The 9,504-nt window shown below is 39.6% G+C and overlaps 1 non-coding gene across 1 annotated transcript; it reads left to right on the forward strand.

Annotated features, from left to right (window-relative positions):
* Positions 1–1,555: 1,555 nt before the first annotated feature.
* LOC141624523 (small nucleolar RNA R71) lies at positions 1,556–1,662 on the forward strand. The gene has a single exon (XR_012534330.1). It is a non-coding gene; the product is annotated as a small nucleolar RNA R71 (small nucleolar RNA).
* Positions 1,663–9,504: the final 7,842 nt, after the last annotated feature.

Raw genomic sequence — 9,504 nt, forward strand, 5'->3', positions numbered from 1 at the left:
AATGTTGGAATCTTCTTCCATGTCAACAATGACAAAGTCCACCGGGATGAAAAACTTCCCAATTCGTACGGGAATATCCTCCCATATCCCTAATGGTGTCTTCGTCGATCTATCGGCCATTTAGAGTGTGATATTGGTGCATTTAAGCTCTCCGATCCCCAACCTTTTACTCACCGAGTACGGCATAACACTCACACTAGCCCCTAGATCACATAAGGCTTTGTTGATCGTGGTGTCGCCAATGGTACACGGTATTGAGAAGCTTCCCGGATCCTTGAGTTTTGGAGGTGAACTCCCTTGAAGTATTGCACTACTCACCTTAGTGAAGGCGATAGTCTCAAGCTTCCGGATCGACTTCTTCTTTGTGAGGATGTCTTTCATGTATTTCGCATAGGCTGGCACGTGATTGATTAATTCCGTGAAAGGAATTGAGACTTCCAAATTCTTCACAATTTCCGTAAACTTTCCAAGTTGGTCATCAAATTTGGGTTTGGCTTGATGACTTGGAAAAGGAAGTCTAATCACAATGGGCTCCTTCTCCTTGACATTGTCTTCATTTTTCTTTTTAATTTCTTCTTTTGATGATTCTCCATCTTTGGAGTTTTGCACAATTTCTTCCTTGTCACTAGCTTCCACAATTTCATCCTCAACTTGCTTCTTCAGTGTTTCATACCTTATACCACTTCTCAAGTGAATGGCACTAACCGTTTCATGTCTTGGAGGATTACTTTGAGGTGGTAATTGCCCCTTTTGTCTTTGTGAGCTCGAAGATGCTAGTTGAGTCAATTGGGTTTCCAACATTTTGGTGTGAGCTAGAATGTTGTTGATGGTGGTTTCCTTTGCTTGACTATCTTTTTGCATTTGAGTGAAAAATTCTTGTTGATTCTTTTGCATTTGGAGGACCGCTTTTTGAACATCAAAACCTTGGTCATTTTGTTGATTGTATGGATTTTGATTTTGGTAACCTTGGTTTTGGTTGTAAAAGGGTCTTTGATTTTGGTTTCTCATGGGAGGTGGGGTGTATGTTGTTTGAGGGTTTTGAACATTTTGGCTTTTGTATGAGAGATTTGGATGGAATTTGGTGTTTTCATTGTAATAGTTGGAATAAGGGGTACCACTCTTGTATGCTTGGAAAGCATTCACTTGTTCATTTGTTCCCCTACATTCACTTGAGTCATGTCCCAAAGTTCCACAATTCTCACATATCCCACTTGGGATTGATGAAGATGCCGTCATGGCATTAACATGATGCTTTGGTGATTTTGAGGCTTCTTCAAGTCTAGCCATAGCTTTTTCAAACTTCAAATTGATGGTATCAATGTGAGCACTAAGTTGAGCACCCAATTGAGTAACGGAGTCCACTTCATGCTTTCCTCCTCTAGTAGCCTTGCGAGGTCTACTATATTGTGAGTTATGGACCGCCATTTCCTCAATTTTGTTCCAAGTTTGATTGTCATCAACTTCGGTGAACATTCCATTTGGTCCCATGTTGAGAATGTTCCTTGAATCTTCATATAGACCGTTCCAAAATTGTTGTACCAAGAACCACTCGCTAAGTCCATGGTGAGGACATGAGCGACAAATTCCTTTGAACCGCTCCCAAGCTTCATACAAAGATTCTTCATCCCTTTTCTTAAAACCCGTAATTTGAGCTCTTAGCATGTTAGTCTTTTTCGGTGGGTAGAATTTTTTGTAGAAAGCTAGAGCCAACTTCTTCCAAGAATCAATTCTGAGATTGGCCTTATCAAGGCCCTTCAACCATTGTTTCGCGGTGCCAATTAGAGAAAAAGGAAATAATACTCATCGAATTTGGTCTTGAGTTACACCGGTTTGAGAAATCGCATCACAATAGTCACAAAAGGTCTCTATATGAGAGTGAGGGTCTTCACTAGGCATCCCCCCAAATTGGCTCCTTTCGACTAATCGGATAAATGCGGATTTGGCAATGAAATTTCCGGTCAAATCTTGTGGTGTGGGAGTACCATTGGGTAGGTTCTCCTCGGTGGGTACGGAATGTGATGAAAACTTAGGCATTGTGCGTTGATTTTGTGTTGTATTTTGTGTTGGGTTCTCCTCACCTTCACTTGCAAAAGGGTTGACGAACTCAATAGTTGGTTGAATATCTACAACCTCGCTAATACCTCTCAAATTTCTCCTAGCAAGTCTTCTATTGGTTGTCAAAGTTCTTTCAATTTCACGATCAAAAGGTAACAAATCACCTTGTGACCTTCTAGACATGCAAATTGTCAAACAACTCGAAAACAATTAGAACAAACCTTGAGGAGTTTTACTTCCTCAAGGCAAAGAAAGACACAACTAATAACAATATAAGAAAATCTAAATCAAGATAACACCGTCCCCGGCAACGGCGCCATTTTTGGTCGGTTACTAAATCTTTTCGGTAACTTGTCGTTAGGAGCACCTAGACCAAAACACAATTTATAGCTTCACAAACAACTCTATAAATAGTAAAAAGGCAAGTAAAGGTCGGATCCCAAGGGACGAGAATTGAAATGAGATTTCTATTGAGACTAGTGGTGTCTTAGGGGTGTCACAATTTGGGTTGATGTAGAAGGTCACTAAACTAAATAGCAATGAAAATAAATAAGCAAGATGAATTGAAAGGGTTGTAAACAATTGATAAAAAAGCACTAGGGTATCATGGGGTCATAGGGGATTCATGGGAATTGATCATATAAACATGTTCTCAAATTATAAGCAAGCAATTATTGTTGTGATGGATTGAGTTGGGTTATATCTTACAATCCTAGGAAAGTTTGGGTCCCGGAGCCGAATCGATTAGATTGTACAACACCTACAAGTCGACTTAGTCTTCCCTACTCAACAACATGCATGGTCTAATGAGACTCGAGTTGGTTTATATCTTACAAGTCTCATTGAAAAGGTAGGTGATGGGTAAAAAATGCAAGGATTCATAGGCTCGCATTTCATCAAACATAACATGTGCATGAGTTGAGATCAAAACAAGCAATCAAATAAACCATGAAAGCATATTAATTTAAGCATGAATCATTCCTCATGTTGGTTTCCCCTAATTACCCATTAACCCTAGCTATGGAACTACTCACTCATTATCATGTTGAACATGCTAGCAAGGTTGTCAATCATACCAACAAAGTGAAACATGATGAACAAATGAAAGTAATTAGCAATAATTAAAAAGGGATTAAGAGAATTATACCTACTAATGATTCCAATAATAAAGCAAAGAATAAAAGAAGTACTTGATGCTTGATTGAGAGGTTGTCAATCTCCCAATAATAACCCAAATAATCTTCAATTACCCAAAATAAAGGATGAACAAAAGAGAGATTAAGGAAATAAAACATGTATTAAAACTTGATTAATTGTTGATTACAAAACTAAAGAGAGATTTGATTGATATTAACTACTCTAAGAATTGATAAGAAGAACATGCTCTTCCAATTAGACTAATGGGGTATTTATAGTGGGAATTAGGTGGATGCATTAGGGTTAACTAACGGCTTAAATGACGATTAAGTCCCTACTTAAGGAAACGCCGGTATTTTCTGAAGGATGGGCATCTTTCTTGAAGCTTGAAGAAACGAATTTGCGATGTCTTGGAATCCGTGCGTCTTAGGCTCGGGACGGCCGGATTCGTGAGTCTCTGCCCGGGCGTCTTTGGGAGAAGACGGGCGTCTTCGGTATTTCTTTGCCGGGCGTCTTGTAGGGAAGACGCACGGATTGTGGTCTTTGGGGACGGGCGTCTTCGGGACAATCCGCACGGATTCTTTGCTCGACTTGTTTCTTCTTCTTTTTTTCCCTTTTCTTCATAAAATCCTTGGGGATTTCCTTGGGGATGCAAGGATCTTTCCTCATCATTGCCCATCTACTATAATATGTACAAAGGCCTTCTAATCTTGTCTCTCCTTGATGCTTGGTCATTGAATTCAATCAATTTAGTCTCATTTTGCCATGAAAATGCAAGGTTTGCATTCCTTTCCTACCAAGGACACAAAACCTCAAAGAATATGCAAAACAAAGAACTAAAGACAATAAATGACCCAAATATGCACTAAAAAGCATGGGAACAAGGCTAATTCGGGGACTAAATATGCGCTAATTATGGTCACATCAAATATCCCCAAACCGAACCTTTGCTCGTCCCGAGTAAAGAGGTGACAAAGACTAGGACCATTATTTAAACTAACCTAATAACATAGCCGACATGAGACAATTAGCGGGTCTAACTCCGCCCCTTCAATTCACAACAAGACAACCATGAGGTAGGATGCCTTCTTGCAAGGCAAGGTGGGTCTTGCCAAAATGGCGACACATCCAAACATTAAGCACACAAAATCAAATAATGGATGTATCTACAAAAGGAATAGCCACTTCCTCATCAAGTGGCGGAGTCAACTAAAAGAGAACAAATTTAAGAGCATATATTCCGTCACAAATACTAGTTCAACAAATCACTAAGGCTAAGAGGATGGCACTAAATCACCTCCAAATGGTGTTAAACTAGACTACTTTCGTCCTCAATTTCCAAATACTTTCGTCAAGAGCGATCGGATGGCGTGGAATGATGATCCCCATGATGCTAGTAGCATATGACATGACAAGTCTCGAGTTCTCTACAAAAGTAAAGGTCATGGATCGTCCCAAGCTCGACAAAGTGGCTTGATAAAAAGGGTTTTTGGGAATGAAATGCTCAAATCGTTGTAAACAAGGGTGGATATGACTAGCATTCAAAAATTGACCTCATTCAACTTTCACATTTCAAAAATTAGAGATGGGGTTTGTCCCTTCCGTGCTAATGTCCTTTGCTTTCGCCAATCGCTTATTAGGCAACCGGTTAACCTCTAGACAATAGCTTTTCGGGGTGATAGTCACTCTGTCTCTGGGCGGTTGAATTCACAACCGTGTGGGGGCCCAATTCAATGGATCCCTCTCCAAAGCACATCGAAGTTGTACGCCTCCATCAAAACAACTAAAATTCTCAATATTTCAACATTTCATAACATTTGAGGTTTCCTTGGCAATAAAATGTTTCCACATACAAAATCTTTGAAATGAGCACTTCAAACTTATTGATAGAAAGTATATTTGGGTTGCCATACCAAAAGGTCAATCAAGGTCACCTAGACAAGTTAACCAAGTCCACATCGCATTACGGGGTTGGATAGGTGACTCACATGCAAACCCTTGACTAGGCTTTGGGTCATGGGTCAAAAAACACTAGTATGACACAATCTAGGGTGTTTTACATCCATTCTAGTAGGCGATGTCTTAAGTTGAAGAAGTATTTGTAATGGCTTAGTTGCTCTTGTCAAAGTTCTCAATTAGGCACTTTTTAAAACATTTCATCTAAATGCAACTATATGCCTTGATGCAACTATTATATACATCCTAATGCAAGTGATTCTACCAACTAATATGACATATAAACTAAATGCAAGTCCTAAGTTCACATTGTTATACCGTCTCAATCAAAATAAAGCCACATAGTCATTAACATAAAGAGAAAAAAGGAGATTGGAAAGATCATACCATGCGGTCTTCAATATCCTCATGTCTCGGATGTGGCGTAGTCGATCAATGTGAACAAGGATAGAACAAACACAATATATACAATAATATATACTTGACTACACTACAAAGGAAAATGGACTTGTTTTTGGTTTTTCAATTTTCAAATTTTTATGATTTTTTCGAATTTTTTCAATTTTTTTGGATTTTTGAATAAAAGTTAAGTTTAAGTTAGAATTCCCCATCCCCACACTAATATGGGCATTGTCCTCAATGGCCAAAATGATGGGAAATTATGCAAACATGATGCATGATTTCTACACTAAATGCAAGCTACACTAATCTACACTACATGATGCATTGTTTTTTGTTTATGACGGAGAGGATAATTTAGATTACCTCCCGTTGTGTATGTATGTACTTCCCCAAACCGAGTTAGACATTATTGCTAATGTCCTAAGGTTGGGTGTAGTTCATGCACACACTATGCAATGCATGAAACTAAATTTGTCATTTTGGATTTTTAAAAGTGGGAACAATAAAATGAGAACACCTCAATGGGGCCGAGGTGTTAGTCCTTTATGGTGCTTGGACTACTCCAACAATGATCAAGATTAATAAAATACAACAAAGAGAGAAGTAGACAAACCTCAAGAGGGTAGGAGCCTCCAAAGCTTGCTAATCTTCCATCATATCATCACTATCATCATCTTCCTCACTAGAAGTGGACTCATCACCACTTCCCTCTTCACTTTGTTGTTCACCTTGCTCATCATCCTCTTCTCCTTCTTCACTAGCTTCTTCATCAATGTTATCTTTGCCATTGATGAATAAACCAAGAAAAGAGCGAAAATATTCAATTTCTAGTGTACCCAAATCGATTTAAAGATGAAAGGCTTTGCCTTTATGAATTCAAAAATCGACTCAAACGTTGAAGATTTTGTGCTTGGTTTTGATTTTTGTTGAAAGAGGAGTGATTAATTTGTTGTTAAAAGGATGTTTTGATTTGATTTTGGTGAATGTTGTTGAGGAATCTTGTTTTTGTGATGGAGAGGATGAGGGTTTTGGAGTTATGGGGTTTATGGGTAGTGTTTTGAATGAAGGAATGAGGAAACGAATGTGGGATGGGGTTTATAATAAACCCGAAAAATTTGAAATGCAGGGGGAAGACGGGCGGCTTTCCTTCGGGACGCCCGGATTCTGTCTGGATGGGCTTCAGGAATTCTCGCCTAAAGACGGGCGGATTGCAGCAAAGACGGACGGATTTGAAAATGCGGGATGGGCGTCTTTTAGAGAAGACGGGCGTATTCCTTTCCAGGGATTTTTCTTGTTTTTTCTCAGCCAAAAGACGGGCGTCTTCTCTTTCAGGACGAACGTCTTTATGAAGATGGGCGGATTCTACTGAAGGACGCCCGGATTCGTTAACAGTCACAAAATTTCAAAAAATCAGCTCAGAAGGACGGGCGACTTCTGCCCAATATGCCCGGATTGCCTGAAGACGGGCGGATTCTCTTGAAACCGCTCGGATTCTACCCCTTTTAACCCAGATTCAGTTTCATCCGTGTACCTTGCATATCCCTTGTCATTTTTTCATTCTTCAAAATCTCGTGTTCTTCATTGTGGGGGCACTACTAAGGCATGAACAGCCTAGGCAATTGCTATCCCTACACTAAGCTAAAACACTACACATCAATTGAAATCATTAGTCCCTCCCTCACTTCTCTCAAACATGATAATTATCTTGATCAAGGCATAAAAATCCAAAAAACGTCAAAAATGCAAATTAAGAATTAAAATGCGAGTTAGGGAGTTAGAAATATTTACAAATGGTGGTTTAGGGAGGACTCCACCAAACTCTCATTCTTGATGAGATGTCAAGGGGGCATGTCCAAGGTGTTGTTGATGTTGCTCAACACCTTGAAAAAGTAATCAAAAGCTTGTTCATTGTCGTGATAAAGTTCTTCAATAGATCTTTGCCCTTGTTGTCGGTCTTGATCGATAGCATTACCAATGTAGGGATTGAAAATCCCTTCAAACTCATCGTCCCAAAGACCACAAACTTCATCTACTTGATCACTAAAGATCTCTTGAGTTGATAGAGACAACTCTCCCATTATCTTGTTTCGGCAAATGAGGCCATCTTCTTCATTGCTTGACTTTGGTGAGCTTTGCAAGCTCTCTTTGTTACAATTCACTTGCTCTTTGAATGGAGCATCTTCAATTTTCTTCTTCCATTGAAGTTCCGACTTCTTCCTATCATCCTTCCGACTATAATGATCGATCATAAAACATGGTTCATGCAAACGGGGAGCTCTCATAGTCTTGTCAAGATTGAAAGTTATACTCTCATCTCCCACTTCTAGAGTGAGCTCTCCATGTTTCATATCAATCACCGCACCCGCGGTGTGTAAGAAAGGTGTTCCTAGGATGATTGGAATGTTGGAATCTTCTTCCATGTCAACAATGACAAAGTCCACCGGGATGAAAAACTTCCCAATTCGTACGGGAACATCTTCACATATCCCTAATGGTGTCTTCGTCGATCTATCGGCCATTTAGAGTGTGATATTGGTGCATTTAAGCTATCCCATCCCCAAACTTTTACTCACCGAGTACGGCATAACACTCACACTAGCCCCTAGATCACATAAGGCTTTGTTGATCGTGGTGTCGCCAATGGTACACGGTATTGAGAAGCTTCCCGGATCCTTGAGTTTTGGAGGTGAACTTCCTTGAAGTATTGCACTACTCACCTTAGTGAAGGCGATAGTCTCAAGCTTCTGGATCAACTTCTTCTTTGTGAGGATGTCTTTCATGTATTTCGCCTAGGCTGACACGTGATTGATTAATTCCGTGAAAGGAATTGAGACTTCCAAATTCTTCACAATTTCCATAAACTTTCCAAGTTGGTCATCAAATTTGGGCTTGGCTTGACGACTTGGAAAAGGAAGTCTAATCACAATGGGCTCCTTCTCCTTGACCTTGTCTTCATTTTTCTTTGAAATTTCTTCTTTTGATGATTCTCCATCTTTGGAGTTTTGCACAATTTCTTCCTTGTCACTAGCTTCCACAACTTCATCCTCAACTTGATTCTTCGGTGTTTCATACCTTATACCACTTCTCAAGTGAATGGCACTAACCGTTTCATGTCTTGGGGGATTACTTTGAGGTGGTAATTGCCCCTTTTGTCTTTGTGAGCTCGAAGATGCTAGTTGAGTCAATTGGGTTTCCAACATTTTGGTGTGAGCTAGAATGTTGTTGATGGTGGTTTCCTTTGCTTGACTATCTTTTTGCATTTGAGTGAAAAATTCTTGTTGATTCTTTTGCATTTGGAGGACCGCTTTTTGAACATCAAAACCTTGGTCATTTTGTTGATTGTATGGATTTTGATTTTGGTAACCTTGGTTTTGGTTGTAAAAGGGTCTTTGATTTTGGTTTCTCATGGGAGGTGGGGTGTATGTTGTTTGAGGGTTTTGAACATTTTGGCTTTTGTATGAGAGATTTGGATGGAATTTGGTGTTTTCATTGTAATAGTTGGAATAAGGGGTACCACTCTTGTATGCTTGGAAAGCATTCACTTGTTCATTTGTTCCCCAACATTCACTTGAGTCATGTCCTAAAGTTCCACAATTCTCACATATCCCACTTGGGATTGATGAAGATGCCGTCATGACATTAACATGATGCTTTGGTGATTTTGAGGCTTCTTCAAGTCTAGCCATAGCTTTTTCAAACTTCAAATTGATGGTATCAATGTGAGCACTAAGTTGAGCACCCAATTGAGTAACGGAGTCCACTTCATGCTTTCCTCCTCTAGTAGCCTTGCGAGGTCTACTATATTGTGAGTTATGGACCGCCATTTCCTCAATTTTGTTCCAAGTTTGATTGTCATCAACTTCGGTGAACATTCAATTTGATCCCATGTTGAGAATGTTCCTTGAATCTTCATATAGACCGTTCCAAAATTGTTGTACCAAGAACCACTCGCTA

This window comes from Silene latifolia, chromosome X, assembly GCF_048544455.1.
Source record: "Silene latifolia isolate original U9 population chromosome X, ASM4854445v1, whole genome shotgun sequence".
Lineage (NCBI taxonomy): Eukaryota > Viridiplantae > Streptophyta > Magnoliopsida > Caryophyllales > Caryophyllaceae > Silene > Silene latifolia.